Source organism: Macrobrachium rosenbergii, chromosome 8 (assembly GCF_040412425.1).
Source record: "Macrobrachium rosenbergii isolate ZJJX-2024 chromosome 8, ASM4041242v1, whole genome shotgun sequence".
Taxonomy (NCBI): Eukaryota; Metazoa; Arthropoda; class Malacostraca; order Decapoda; family Palaemonidae; genus Macrobrachium; species Macrobrachium rosenbergii.
The window spans coordinates 27551196-27567766 of NC_089748.1; the positions used below are offsets into that span (position 1 = coordinate 27551196).

Here is a 16571-nt window from a genome sequence, read left to right on the forward strand (position 1 = left end):
GCTTCCTCTTACTTCCTTTGCTGTGTATCATTTTTCCTCTTCTACTTTCATGTATTCTTTTCTCACACATCCCACAGACAGCTAATATACGTGACCATACTTTAGGAAGTTAAAAAGGACAGTAATAACCGGTGACATAACGTTGTCAGTGTAATGTTTATGCTCCCGTGCTCTATTTAAGCCTAGGAGAGCCTTCCTCCAAACCCTTAAGACGAGGAAATCAAAGCTGTAAGACGGATGTTTCAGTTCTTGCTTTCATTATTATTTTCATAGTTTCTTTTCATTGTTTAAGCGATATTTATGTCGTGTTTCACAGTGATAATAGAACCATTTGACTCTCAGATAAAATCAGATGTTTGCTCTTAAATTTTACGTTATTCGTGGATAGATTTAATAGTAGATAATGGCAGCTATTAGGGCGGTGATTCACCAAGAATTCGTACATATCTACACTTGTCAATATACTTACATATCAAAACCTCATCTGAATGCGCTGCGTAATAGCGTATGAGTTTGTTTGTGTTTTCCTGTCAGGGAACAGTAGTCGAGTGTACTTGTCGCTTAATTTGCAAAAGTGGTTCCATTACATACGACTCTAAATGTAGGATTTGAAATACCATTATACATTCCATGAAACGAGTCAGTCTCATTTATCGGTCTTGATCAAGAATTCGTTATATATACATAGAGTGCCCGAGTGACATGTAAATGTTGTATCCTTTTTGTCACAGTTCCTCCTTCAGCAATTAATATTTTATTTGTAACTACTATAAGATTTAAATCAGTAGTTAGTCAGTTAATGTAGGAAATATTACACAAATATATATATATATATATATATATATATATATATATATATATATATATATATATATATATATATATATATATATATATTGCAAAGGGGATACCCTTCCCAAGTCAACTCACCTTTCAAGAAACTTGCTTTTAAAAGAACTTAAAGTAAAATCATTTTATCTCACTGCTGACACTAACAGTCGGTTGTGGAGAAATTGCTTCTTCTCTAAATCTCTAGTTGTTATTCCCTTGGTGGCCATTTTTCTTCCTTCCCTGAACTTGTGACTGGTTAAGCCCTTTTCCAGGTTACTAAGCCACCCTTGGAGATAATCCCTGCTTGTCCGATGGCAGAAGTGAAAGTTGGACGGACCGTATAGCGCACAAGCAACCCACAAGGTCAAAGCCATTACCATATGGTCAACAGAGCTACCCACGAGATCAAAGATAGCGTGCCAAAAGCCATATGTCTCACAATAGAAAATAGGCGACACCTTGGAGAATGGGAAAATTAATCCAGCAGAAGGCATAAAAGGGGCTGCCGCTACACCATTTGCACTCAAGAGAGACACACCCAAACGCAGATCCGACACACACACTGCCTTTTGACCTCTGCTCCTTCAGAGCCTGTTCCCCCAATGTGGCTGCCTATCCAGTCCAGTATCTTTCCAGTGCCAATTTCCCAAATTCCCTTTGTTGGTACATCTACGAGGACTCATCTCTCTGCAATAAGGTAAAGTGGCAGAAATCTGTAATTTATCAGTCATGTAGTCCTTCTCCCTTGTGCTAATTTTCCGTTTTCCAAACGCAATTCTCCTATAGACCTGACTTTGTTATTGTGTTCTTAAGTGATTTTAATGGTGTTTTATAGCCGAGGAATCTTGGCCCATTAACGCACCCTCGAACCTGTATTTACGCTGATTCCGCCAAGTGATCATATGCATTCTCCATTGCAGACAGAGTTTTCTTGCTGCAGATCCTTTGCTTTTATTGTGCTTTATTGCCGTGGTCAACCCACTGCCATTTAACACTCGGTGCCATTGAATTGGAATTCCTGGCACCTTCAGTTATCACCTTTCCATCATAATTTTTGCTCTGGCACGACCCCTTTTACCTGCCTTAATTATCCCCATCTTTTGATTTTGTTATTGTAAATATATGTGATTTTAATTAACCTAGGAGTTTATCTCAATTTCCCCTTTCTAGTAAAGCCCTCTGCTCATTACCTTTCTTCTTGTGTTCTACTTGTCCAGGTTTTTAGTTAGATCAGCGTCATCCCTTGTAGTAAGTTACTTCCTCCTAGATTAGAACATATATATACATTACATAAATATATATATATATATATATATATATATATATATATATATATATATATATATATATATATATATATATATATATATATATATATATATATATATATATATGATATGTATGTATGTATGTGTGTGTGTTAACGAACATACACAACCGTTAGAGGCTCCATATACCCACTCTGGCTACGTCATTTGGCTAAAAATCACAATAGACTCTCAGGGGACATTGTCTCGATGAAAGTTAAAGGGTAAATACCTAATGGATCACTTTTACTTATTTAGAGAAGATTGGTTTGATACGCACTTTATAAATAAAAAAGCCCCAAATTAAAGCGGCGAATAATGCTAACTCCACTCACCTGACACCACCTGTCCTGTCTTTATCAAATAAGTAAATCCTAAAAATATCCCACTGATTGCCTTCCCGAGGACGTTAAATAAAGTTGAGCAAATAAGAATATCAAATAATTCCTCATCTCTAATAATACCCGGGCATGAGATACAAGGCTTTGGCATAGGGGTTGAGCCCCATCCTCCTCCCGAGTCAGGTTTGCTTTGAGCTACTTTCCAACCGGAGGAAAACATTTTTTTCTTTTCATATTTGCATCGCAAAAACCAATCTTTAGATAACATTCTTGATATTAGTAAGGTTTACTGACTGACTTTAGTCATCCACATTCCTTATTGGGCAGTGTTTGTCTTAGGTTATTTTACAAGTAATAATTTCGTCCATTTTTGTTGGCAGCCGGTAGAAAGAGACCCGTTTCACAATAAATTATTTTTTTCATCACTAATATGTAACACTTCTTGAGACACCACACACACAGGTGATTTCTGATGGCCAGGTAAGGTATGGTCTCGCAGTTAATGTGTGGATGTTTAGGGACGCTTCAATATCCATTCTTGATTGTCTTTATTAACAGAGGTCTTCGGGTAATAATACACGGCTGTTTGCATCGTGTCTCGTTCGTTGTTGCCTGTAAAAATCTGTAGGAGGAAGTCTGGTCTATATTTTGGAGACTAACTTGGATCCAGATAGTCCTTTTTTTTTGTGATGGTTAAATGGTTCTTCTAAATTTTTAGATTTTTATTTTAGAGTAAATTACATATGTTTACTTCATTCTGTATAACAACAAACTGACACCATTTACCTTATTGTCTTTTTAAAGAATTGCGGTGGTTTTAGGATGATACTGAATATCATATTGGATTCCCCCTGTCTCCCTTTGTGTCTTACTGCATGCAATTGATGCACTGCATCAGAGGTAAATGTTTGTGATCATAAATAGAGTGATTTATGGTAAAAAAAAAAAAACTTCAACTTTTCTATTTCTGGTGTATGAATAAATCAGAAAAGTTTTATAAATTTTAGTTAAATAACAGGCCTGTTCTCGGTTAGTCTTTTGTGGTAAGGTTGCTGATCCCATTCCCACCTCCATCCGTATCCTGACTCCCATAAATATTTTTATATATATTGACAGCCTCCGAAGATATGTACTGGCCAAACCCATTCTTGCTTAATTTTGCTAATCATGTGTCTGTATTCATATATGCGTTATAACACTACTTTGTTTCACTTCATTGTTTTATGTAAAGAGTTTATGAGTTGACTTACTGACTTCGTGGATTTTAAACCTGACAACGTTTTCCTTTTCAGTAACTTATCTGCTTTGCTTGCGTTACCAAAAGTCCCAGCAGAAATCCTGAGAGATTACTCAGTTTTAAAAAATAAATATTTAGACATATTTCACATGATTATTGTTTAATAAAATGATGAAAATAAAATTTTTCGTTGTTGTTTTTAACTTTCATCACAATGTCCAGCTGACAAGACAGAGCAGACGAATCTTTTGTGAGGAAACAGGCCTAAAATAAAGATATGTCAGTGAGATGTAAAAGTTAAAAGTTACAGAAATAAATTTTTGTATGTTTCAGTTTGAATATATCTTAGCGCGAATGATTTTCGGCGTAAATGATCCAATATCGAAAGCATTCAAGTTTTGCAGTTTCGAAAAGTTGCCGATCATAACTTATATATATATATATATATATATATATATATATATATATATATATATATATATATATATATATATATATATATATATATATATATAATTTCACACATCATTCTTCAAACCATAGACTAATACGTTAAGTATTTTTTTAAGTTGTCAGTCACTATGCTTATCAGTGTTATACGTAAAGCTCGTAAGTTTAGTTTGACTCTCATTTGTGCTTGTGGAATTGATTTAGTAAATATTTCGAAGTGTTCGTGTCCACTTAATCCAAGTTTGCTTCATGTTCTATGTGACTGTTTCATGTTTATGTGTATATTTTAGTTCCTTTCCCATTTTGAACGATGTCCTGCATCTTGTTTACAAAACAACTTAACAAAAGTTCCTCAAAATATTTAATATTTTTCAGTAAAATTACTTTTTTTCTGTGTTTGATGTTAATGAATGATTATTGTGATATAACTCAAGGTCTCTCCATTGTCTGTTTAACGATATTTATGAAATTACGCCCTGTTTTAATTTTTAGCCTAGTGTCAACTTAACAGTTCCTTTGTTTCTTTTACCAGACATTCATGGTAAAATACATTTTAAGATTTTTCATTTTCGAGTGAAATGCGTTATTACTGTGCATGTTACTCTAAATAATAATTTATAATAAAAATTCTTAATATATTTTCTTTACAGTACTAACAAAAAATAGTGTTGTATCCAAAGATTTCAAAGGTTACCAATAGATGCTTTAGCAAAACCCGAGTTGGAATAGCTATATTATTAACGTTCTTATTTTGATTTATTTCAGTAACATTTGCGATAAAAATTAACGTCCTTTGAAATTATAGAAAAAGGGAAAATATTTCTAAACTATATTGTTATATAGGCCTATCACTTTGATAAAATTTAACTTGTTTTACGTACATTCGAAAGTTAAACCCCTCGCTTAAAGCAACGTAGCTGTTAGTTACTATCTTTTTTTAGACCGTTAAATATTATTGATACCTTGTGTATTCTTTGAATAGAGGTTTATAATATAATATAGCTGAAACAGAACGTTATAGGTATAATAATTCTAGTCCTGCTTTCCTGTAACGATTTCACAATGTTTTGGTGCTTTCCTTTTTAGTATCGTTTCCCACTTAGAATTTCGTCAGTGTCTCCAACATAAACAAAAATTGTCGAAGACGACTTTAAATGCTAAGAAAAATCTAACTTTTTTTGCGGAATAATTGTTTTATTCAATCCAGGTCTCTGCATAGTTTATATAATTTTTTTTTGTTGTATTGTGATGATGAGCAGCTATTTACAGCGAACGAGATTTCAGTTAAAGTTTCGTTCTATGGAAGCATGCATCTGATTAAAACTAAAACCTAGAAATGACAAATATGATGACTACGGTATCTAAATCTACAAAATACATAACGAGAAATGATCGGTAATAGTGTTCAAATCTCTCATAACATTATTGGAACCAGAGTCACGTGATGTGATTGAAGTTTTTTCGCCCCGTCGCCAGCCATACTGTGTAATTGTGGAATTGATAATTGTGCTTCGTTATACCATTACCGAGTGTAAGTCTCGTCCAGGTGCATTGGAAGTTCATGGATACATATTCTAAAGCGGTATGTAAACGTAACCGGGAAATAGGTGTTGCGATTACAAAAGTGTAGCAGAGTTTTACAAAACTTCCAACTGGTTATGTTAACCTGCAGCATACCTTAAGTGTTAATTGTGGCCGTCGCGAAAAAAACGAAAACTGTGTTGTTCAGGAGTCTTACTGAAATTAGGCATATTTAAGTAACTGTCCATTGAAATTCCAGATTAGCCTAGGGTAGCCTACAGTAGGTTCATAGCCTACAGTAGATTCACAGGCATAGGCATAAATCTACAGTGCTCCATTCTAAGGTTAGGCTACCCTACCAGTGCTAGGTAGTTTTTACACGGTAATATAAAGTAGGAAGGGTGTCTTGAGGAATATACTGTACTTTGAAAGGAACCTCGGTCAGTATTTTCAGTGTTATGAGTTCAGCAGGACCGAAGTAACTATGGAAACACGGAGGGCCAGGGTAGACTGACTGTGGCATTGGTGAAAGAGGAAGGGTGTGATGAGTGGCAAAATGTTGCGAAAACGTGGTCTGTGATGCTAGCTGGAACCATAGTAGTTTTAGCAGTACTAGTACATATTTAATCTGATCCTCAGCTGTGGCATGATATGAAATATATGACATGATACTTGATTTAATGCGACATTTAAGTGTAGCATAGACATAAATCGACCATAGTACAGTTGTCAACTTAATACTAGGAGGCTGTCATTTTATTATGGAAGTGTATCATATAGGTGAGAAATTCATGATGAACGATATGTCCACGTCAGTCAGGGTCAGTGTAACATAATAAAAGTTATCATAAATGTTTTAAGAGTTTCTCAAAAGATGGCTAATTAAGTACTGATATTGCATTTCATGTTTTTAAAGGAAACAATGAATTTGAATTAGTGCATTAATCAGTGACGTAGCTGGAATTCCATCGTTGTTGGGGGGGGGGGGGGTTGCTAGTTGGGGCCAAGATATTTTTGGGGTCAAAGAAAACTACACAAAACTAATGTACTAATTCTGTAATTAGCAAAATATACTATTCTCGAATGTATATATCCATGTGAATGGAGGAAAATAGTATTAGTAATTAGTAAACCTGTGTTGGAAATGATAGAGCTCAATTTTCAATTAATTTTCAACTCTTACTATAATGTCATGTAAATTTCATCACATTATATTTGACACTAGCATAATTTATATTATCAAGTTTTAATTTTCAGCTATAGTATAATATCCTTGTCATGTGAAATATATCAAAATAGTGCATATCATCAGTAACACAAAAGACTTATGACCCTTAAAAATCTCCTCAAAATTTCAACCTATCCCATTCCATCTTCTTCTCCTCTCCCTGGAAATAAACTCTTAAGCAGCAGTAGCAAATTGCATTGCACTTATTCAAAACTGTAACTACAGGTTTAATCAATTCATACATAAGTTGATAACATTAAGTTGGATCAAAATATCGTGAACGAACATGTCATTTGTGTTAAAAACCTATAACTATATCCGTTCATTTCTCAGCTCTATATCAGTTGTAAAGGTAACAAGAACCAAAATAATGTCATTATATATATAGCCCAACTGTAAATAAGCTAAAAATATTTCAAATACTTTCTCAGCTAAAACATTCCAGTGACATGTAAATGGATCAAGAGAGAATATTAACACCATTAGAATGGATCAAATCCAATCAAAATAATATCATCAGCAGCACGTGCAAATTATGTTAAAAAAGGTTAACTTCTCATCTGTATACAAGTACAAGCCATACATGTAACAGGGACCAGCCTAAGGTGAATGATTAAGAATGTGCCAAAACTGTAAATTAACTATTAGTATTTTTCCTTATTTTAAACGTTGTGGTTAAAAGTTGCTATCGACAGTCGTAGGACATGATTGCTAGGGCAAGAAAAGCTGCTTTTGACCACCAAAGGGTTAAAGTTCAGCTACAAAGGGAATTTGAAAGGGGGGGGGTTGCCGGGCGCATATTGCCGAAGTCTGGAAGAAAATAAGCCTCTCGGATATTAGAACCAATGAGAGTGATTTGGAGCGGTGATGTTGTGAGATTCCGCCCTCCTAGTGTGTTGATTTAAAAATTTATTATGAAATATCAGCAAAGGAAAACTTGTTGGTATCCGAGGCTGCAATGGTAATATGTAAAAAATAAGCAATGCAAAAGTTTTGCATAGTTTAGGATATCTGCACAACAAAACGTGTGCATAGCAAAAGTTGCAATAGATATGTGTGCTAAAAGGTAAATTTTATGTTTTCTGGTATATTTTTCTTTGATTAGAATGAATTTGCTACTCATTTCTGTTGGATATTATTAACAGATATGACTTTTTTTTTTTTTTTTTTTTTTTTTTTTTTTTTTTTTACATAGGATTTCCCTAGCCTAACCAAACCCAACCACCTAACCTAAAATAAAGATCTATATTTCCTGTCTCACGCCATGTGTACTTCCGAACATGACTCTTACCATCTGTATTATAGCCTAACCTGACTTTAAACAGGTAAATTTCAAAAGCATTGAGTGAAAACTTCAAACAAGCATAGAAAATATATATGTATATAAGCAGTAAAGAAGAAATCAACTTGCAGTGGAAATATATATGATCAACAAAGCAAAATTTGTGCATGCTGCAGGGTGCAATGATTCCAATGAAAATTCAATTAAAGTAACAAAAATTATCCAAAGGAATATTAACATTTTCCCTGTTCGTTGAATTATATATGTAAGATTTTATGATGAGAGAAAGAGGAAAGTACTAGAAAAGCTGGTTAGGCTGTCAGAAGTGATGTATAAGGGAACATGGACAACAGTAAAATAGATAGCCCGTGGCAAAACAGAAATGTTTTAAGTTAGAGCCGGTTTACATCAAGGATCGGCATTTTGCCCATTTCTGCTTGTAATGGTTATAGGTGTCCTGAATACAGGAATCAGTGCTATATGTACAGTAAGTTATCTGGTGAATATAGCAGAGATTACCAGATAATGGCAGAGACTGAAGAAGAAGTGCAAAGAAGGATAAGAGAACGGCAGGAATCTCTTGAATAGGATAGCATGAATATAATTTGGGTAAAACAGAGGTCATCATGTCCGGTATGCAGGGAAGGGATAGGTTATTTACACTTGATAGAAGAGGCCTTGGTTAGAAACAGGCAGAGAATTTCAAATGGTTAGGATCTACTTAAGATAGGAGGGAGGGTATGAAGCTGAGGTTGAAGGTAGGATAAAAGTAGCTTAGGGGAAATGGATGTAGTTAGTAATGGTAATGTGTGACAGAAGAATACTAAATACACAGAAGGCAAAGATCTATTCTACCGTAGTCAGGCTAGTGATGATGAATGGTTCAGAGACATTAAGGAGAGAGAAACGGAAGCTGGAGTGAACAAAGCTGAGATCTCACTTCATGAGAGGCTGGAAAATGAATAAATTATGCTACGGGGGTTGGGGGGGAAGGTGTTAAAGATTACTGGTATGATGAGAGTCGGGACTGAGATGGTATTAGCATGTGGTAGGGATGAATACCGAGGAATGAGTGAAGAGGATTTGAGTGGAACCTGTTAAGGGTAAAAGGTCAATTTGTAGGCAGAGGATTAGATTGCTGGATAAAGTAAAGATGGATTTGGAAAAGAAACTTTTAGCAGGGGAAGATACTTTCATTCAAGGTAGTTGGAGAGGGGACATGAAGGAACCAACCCTTTAGCTTAGGGGTAGTGGTGTGAAAGACAACAACGGTAAAGACTTTTAGAAATTTTCATTAGCCCATGCATATATAACCTAAGTAATTGTATAACCTAGTTACTATGTGCACCTGACTATTTTTCTGATAAATAATGTAAATTCTTTTTCTTTCAGGCAAGGCCTTTGCTTCAGGGGCTACGGTCATGTCAGTACATCCATAAAGACAATTCAGTACAACTCAGAAGTTATTTAAAAATGTAAGACAGTTCTTTATTTATCTCAATAACACCAAAGAAACCTCCGAAATCTTAGCAGTAGTTATACACCACCTCATGTTACAAAGTATACTTACCATTCCATGACGCTAAACCCAAATATAGTATTTCAGCTAATAAATCCAACCTTCTAACTTAGAAATAAGAATTGCCCTTCCACAAAGCAACACAATTGTGGGGGCCAGTTGCAAGTGATTTGTTTTGAATTCATGGCAAAGTGGTGGTTTTGACTCCCCAAAATAAGATAAACATTTTCGTCAGAGAAGTTCTTAGAAACCACGTTGCTTAATGTGCTCTTGTATACTATGCTTTTACCATAAATTAAAATCACAAATCAATGAGTTAGTTATAGGATTATATCTGTAGATTAACAAAATCAATAAACTAGGTTAAGCACTTGGTGGTATATTAGACACACAAAATCAGTAAGCTAACTTTATCATAATGGTAAAATTGCCAACTGAGCAACTTTTGGAATGAGAAAGATATCAGGATCAAGCACACTTCAGACTAGTCTGGCAATGCAGTGGTTTTCATAAAAAGAAAAAGCTGTAAGACATTTTAAGAAATCAGAATTTAGTGTTTAAATTATTTTTTGTCAAGGAGACTTGGGTTCTATTGAATCAAATTTATAGATGTAGGGAGATGTATCTAAATGACTGTACTGAAACTACTGGACCTCAGCCTCAAAACTGGAAAATGGATGTACAATACAGCAGGAATCAACTCATATATATTGAAATATATAAGTTTGTGAATCTTGAACATTAATTTTTGAAATTAATTTTACCTCTCTATTATGATGGCTGCATTCCTACATCAGGAGGGAGGACGATAGAGTGAAAAGTAAATGAAAAATAATAGGATCGTGTAGTTTGAGCCGTCTGTTCACCTATCCCTTTTGGGTGGTTTGAATATCTATAGTTTTCCATTCAGTTTTTTCTCCGTCGTCGACCTGCGGGGACACAGAGAGTGTTTACATGATTTTGTTTATTAGATCATTATCTGAATTTGGGTTGGGTTCTCGTGTGTTTTATATTTTTCATTATATAGGATATCATCCAAAGAGGAGAAGACAAGTCGTTTCCAGTCTGTAAGGTAAGAGGGTGCATACACAGCTTTACTCTTCAGTTTACGACAGTCAGATGTGTTAAATGTAGGAACAACGATCGCTAGATCAGTGTATTGGTTGGTCAGATGAAATAACGAATATTTATTTAAAGAATAAACAAATATGAGAAGCAGATAAGAGTAGGAAATGACAGAAAAAGATTCTTCTAAGTCTAAGACAGGAGGTGAGGTTAGGAATAAGTTTCTCATTTTTCACAATCTTTCAAATAGAAGCTATTGCTGCACTCCCTGTTTTCCTAGTAATGTTTCTCCTTCAAAATTTTCTCCTCTCAAAGCTCCCCATATTGTTCAGGATATGAGATGTGGCAATTAGAAGCGATGTAGCTATACAGTAATTATAGTCTTAGGGTTATTTGCTGCTTTACCGGCCCAATTCAACTTTTTTTGGGTTTCACCCTTGCATCAGAAGAAGTGCCAATGCCCTCCCTCCCTGTTAGCCATAACCTAGCCACACCCTGTGAAGCTCCTTCTACTGTTGGAGGTACAGGGAAGCAGGGTATGTCTGGTAGTGGAAGGGGTTTGTTCCCGTTGTCTTCTTCCTCTGGCCAACCTGGTGCGCACCACGTACAGGTTGGCACTCAGTCACCGAAAGTTAAAGCACGACAAGAGCAAGCAAATTTTGGTAAAATTAGTTTAGTAACATTCTTGTTGTAGAAAAAGGTATGTTCAAGGATTAAAATAAACAAGACTGATGAAATATTAAATAAAATAATGCTAAAGATGATTAAATTACAAATAAGGGAATTCATTGTCAGTTTCTGAACAGTGTAGTATGCCTGCAACTGTGTTTGTGGAATAAGTGCTTAAGAACCAGGCAGGAGATAGATACGCTAGGTAAGGTTAAGTGCACTCACTCAATATCCGATTTTGTACCCGTAGGCTTTGCTGGAGGCTGCATACTCCTAGTGATCCCTATCTCTGTTCTTCCTGTAGTCTTCCCTTGCAAGATGATTCATTATTCACTCAGAGGTGTTCGCCTGACATCATACACTCGCTTGACAGCAGGCACTCGCCTGGCAGCAGGTATTCACCTGAAGTAGGTGCTCATCTGGAAGCAGGTGCTAGCCTTGCATTGGAAGCTCTCTTGCCAGTAGGCGCTCACCTGCCATCGGACACGAGCTTGACAGCAGGCAATTGCCTGACGCCAAACACTTCCCTACCATTAGACTTCACCTGGCACCAGGCGCATTTTTCTCAGTCTCCCAGGCAGTCTGGCTATGCTGGTTTGTCTTCACGTTTTTTATCAGACGTGAGGGATTTTCATGCAAGTAACTGCGATTGGGTGTGTGAGTGTGAACGCATTTGTTTTCCACATTCTCCTTCCTTTCTCAGGTGTTCTCAACAACTTTTGATGCCTTCTCCATAAGACAGTGCTAGTTTCTCCAGCTTTCCAGAGAAATAAGAGCTACTATTGTAGTTCCTGCTCTTCTCAGATGTCATGCTTCCAGTCTCAGTTCCCTTCTTTCTTGACTTGGGCTACACCTGAGCATTCTAGATGTTTTCTTCAACCACGTTGTACATCGTGGACGCCTCGGGATGCTTGCCAGTCTCGGCACAGGATTCGAAGTATTCTTGAGCCTCTTTTAGGCATTTTCAAGTATCTTGTAGTCGTTCTCGAGTCTCTTTTGAGGCATTCCCGGTTGCTTTTTCAGCGCTGAGGTTCAGCATTTTCTTTGATTGCTACTGTCTCGGTAGCAGAGCAGTCTGGAGGATCTTCCCCACAGCCAAGTTTTTTGAGGTTGGCTCCTTTGGGATTTTCAGTTTTGCCTACTGCTACCTCGATGTCAGTGCAGGATGGTGTGAATAGTCAGGAAGGCTTTGTTTACTGTGCAGATGGTATGAAACAGGTTATTTTTGCTTCCATTTAATTCCTTTTTAGAGTAGTTGAAACTCCCTTCATCTCTGGAAACAGGGGGTTCTGCTACCACCACCCCTGCTTCCCAAGGATTTCCCTTTATGAGCATGCAGTTTGCAAATTTGACTGATGCTGATGAAGAGCAGGTAGTATCTTCAGCTGTTCAAAGGTTGATTAAGGTTTGTGCTAGCAAATTTTCTGACTTCTTTGAGGAACCAATAGTTCAGGATTCGAGGTCCCTCAGGATTGCTAGGCTGGAACCCAAGGCATATCCCCAACTGTCTCCAAAATGGGCTAAGTTGGCGCTGAACAGATTTGACTTAGTGGCTAAGTTGCTCCATCAGAAAGTTTCTTCTAAAAGTTCTTCCCCTCTTTATGAGAAAGAGGAGAGTGATGTCTTATAATATTAGGCAGTTACCCTCTATCGGAAATGGCTATAGCAGCAATAGATGAATAGCAAGCGAGATTGTTTCCACTCTTCCGCAAATTTTTTGGCTACTTAGATAGAGCAGTTCCTTGCATGCCTTTACTAAGGTGGTTGTCAAGTGTAGGGTACAATTGTGTTCTTTTTGGCTAACTCTGTATCTTCGACAAAGAAAGTTGGCATCACACATCACCCCTTACATTCTTTGCTGGAAGCCTAGGCAGCAGCTGCTACTTTAACCAGTTTCCCTCTGGAGTTTCTCATCTTCACAACAAGAAGTTCCAGATCTTGCAAGAGGAAGTAGCCTCTCTTGAGCTTAAAGGAGCTGTGAAAATAGTCTCGGATTGAATGGTATCAGTGGACATGATGGATGCTTACTTCCATGTACCTATTCACCCAGTTTCAACGAAATATTTGCAGTTTGTTTTTCAGGGCAGGATGTACCAGTTTTGGGTGACATACTTTCATCTGAGCTCAGCTCCTCAAGTTTTAGAAGAGTCCTATCGCAGTTGGGCAAGTGGGCTCACATGTTAGGTATTCAGATGCTTCTTTACCTGGACAATTGGCTGATTCTAGCGTCCGGTTTAGAGGAGAGCCTCAGGGCAAGAGATATTCTTTTAAATTGACAAGTATGTTGGGAACACTGATAATTGTTTAAAATTCCAATCTTATACCAACTCAGAACCATTGTTACCTGGGGATGCTTCTGGACACCAAGAATTTCTTGGTTTCTCTGAAGGAGAAATGCATAGACACCTTTCTCTTAATTCTAGAAGAATTTCTATACTTCACAACCTTGCCGGCCAAGAAATGGTTGTCCCTGTTAGGGCACATAGCATCACTAGAGAAGTTGGTTCCGGTTGCCAGGCTGAAAATGAGGCCAATATTTTCCTTTCTCAAGAGGCACTGGAACTAGGAAGTGCAGCCGGAATCCATTCAAATTCAGGTTTCGAGGGAGGTAGAGGACCTTCTGAGATGGTGAAACCATCAACCTCGACTTTTGCTAGGATTGTTTTTCCAGTTGAAGAGCCCAGACCTCATGTTATATTCTTATGCATCATCAGAAAGTTGAGGAGCGGTTGCAGCAAACTGGCATTTAGCAGGGGTTTGGTCCGCAGAGGAACAAGGACTCCATACCATTCACTTAGAGATGTTAGCAGTGTGGAAGGCCCTGCTCGCATTTGAGGATCTACTACTAGGTAAAAATGTAGCGCATTTCAGACAATTCAACAGCACTGGCATAGCTGACCAATCAATGAGACACAGAGTCAGAAGCTTTGTTCTGCCTTACAAGTTGCATTCTCACTTGGTCAGAGGAAAGGAAGATCCTTCTGTTACCCAAGTTTGTGCCAGGAAAAATGAACATTGTGGCAGACCAGCTGAGCAGAAAGGACCAGATTCTGTCTTCCAAATGTACCTTGCATCTACTGCTAGGCAAAAAATGTATTACTTTTCAGGCAATTCAACAGCACTGGCACAGCTGAGCAATCAATGAGGCACAGAGTCAGAAGCTTTGTTCCTCCTGACAAGTCACATTCTCACTCGATCAGAGGAACGGAAGATCCTTCTGTTACCCAAGTTTGTGTCAGGGAAAATGAACTTTGTGGCAGACCAACTGAGCAGGAAGTACCAGATTCTCTCTTCCGAATAGACCTTGCACCCACAAGTCTACAAGGACCTGTTGAAGGTATGGGGCACTCCTCTAATGGACCTGTTCACTACCAAGTCCAACAATTGCCTGCAAGTGTACCGCTCTCCAGTTCAGGATCCTTGGGCATAGGCAATTGACACAGTCCTTATATACTGGTCTTATCTAGACCTCTATGCTTTTCTCCCCTTTACTATGATAGAAAGAGTACTAGCAAAATTATGTATAGCTGTGAATTCACGCATGACTTAGTGACCCCTTGGTGGCCACCCAGAGAATGGTTTCCAGACCCTCTACCTGTTAGTAGATAGCCCAAGGCAGTTTCCACCAAGGAAAGGCCTTCTCAAACAGCCAGGAGATATAAGGTTTCATCACAACCTCCTCATGCTTCAGCTGACCACATTACTTACACTACAATAGACATTTTTCAGTCCCAGCCATTAAAGGGTATCTATCCAGGTTAGCTGTTGTATTGAGGCATACTGGCCTAGATATTTCATCTAACATGGATATTAAGGAGGCCATCCACTCTTTCCAGTTGATGTTCATAAGTCTCCAAACTAACCCCTGGGCTGGAATTTAGATGTGGTGCTTAAATATTTATGCATGGCCCCTATTTGAGCCCTTGAGCACATCCTCCCTTAAGGATTTGACAGTGAAGACTGTTTTTGTTAGCCTTGGCTTTACTACCAGTGGAGCAGTCTTTTCTTTTCTACTCCTTTTCAGGGCCAAGAATGTTTTTAAGTTCATCCTCTGCCTTGCTCTTTCTTGATCCCCATTCTGTCCTCTTTGATACCAGATGGGGAAGAAACTTCCTTCTGTCCAGTCAGAGCTCTTTTTATATTTGCAAAGGACTAGGAGGCAAAATGTCAACCATATTTTTTGCAGCCCTTGGAAACCTGACTTACCCTTGTCTGTTCAAGGCTCTGGTCAGAAGAGCTCATGCAAATCTAGACTTGACTCTTTTACCTTCAGCTTAAAGTAAGATTCCACGATGTGCGAGCAGTAGCGACCACTTTCTTTCTCTGGAGAAAGTTGTCAGTGTGGTGCAGTGGAGGCGTAACTTTGTATTTACTTTGCACTATCTGCAAGATGTAGAAATCCAATATGAATTGTGCACTCTTTCGCCCCTCATTACAGCAGGGGAACTCATATCCTGAACAGTCAGGGTAGTTGTACTCTAACCTTTCCTATTTAGTTAGGAAATTGAATTTTGGAGAGTAAGAAGGTACTTATGTTTTATTAGGTGAGAGCCTTCATTCTTTCACCGTCGTTGCTCTGCTGGCCTAGGCACAAGGCCTTATGTCCCACTTGCATCAGAGTGTGAGTGGCATTGCTAGCAAGGAACCACCAGCATTGTTCAGAGGTCTTGCTACCTAATGAATTAGTCCTCGCTTGGCTACAGTAGCAGAAGGTGGCTGCTAATCAATATTTGGTAAGAAGTGTCTTATTCCTGGTGGGATTTTATGGTTTTCTTGGGGGTTATTAAATTTGTCCTCGCACCTTTCCCACCTCCTTTGCTCTAAGTGGGAATTAGCTATCATAATAAGAGAGGTAAGATCCACTTCAAAAATTGAATTTTTTATAATAAAATTTATTTTTTAAATATTTACTTCTCTATTATGTATCACACCCCATCCCCACCTCCCCACTCATGTGGACAGAAGAAAAAAACTGAATGGAAAACTATAGATGCTTAAACACCCGAAAGGGGTGGGAGAATAGACTGTCAAACTAAACTATCCTATCAATTTTTTGTTTACTTTTCTCACTACCGTCCTCCTGCCTGACCAGGGAAATACAGCTATCATAATAGAGAGGTA

General features: G+C 37.6%; 1 long non-coding RNA gene across 4 annotated transcripts in view; it reads left to right on the top strand.

Moving 5' to 3' along the window:
* Positions 1 to 5611: 5611 nt before the first annotated feature.
* Positions 5612 to 16571, top strand: part of LOC136840637 (uncharacterized) — a 47367-nt gene continuing 36407 nt past the window's right edge. For 2 of the 4 annotated variants that reach the window (XR_010853688.1, XR_010853685.1), the window contains exons 1-2: positions 5612 to 5748; positions 9590 to 9672. This is a non-coding gene — a long non-coding RNA (uncharacterized lncRNA). The remainder of the gene's footprint in view (positions 5749 to 9589; positions 9673 to 16571) is intronic. The other 2 variants (XR_010853686.1, XR_010853687.1) reach the window with 1 other exon arrangement.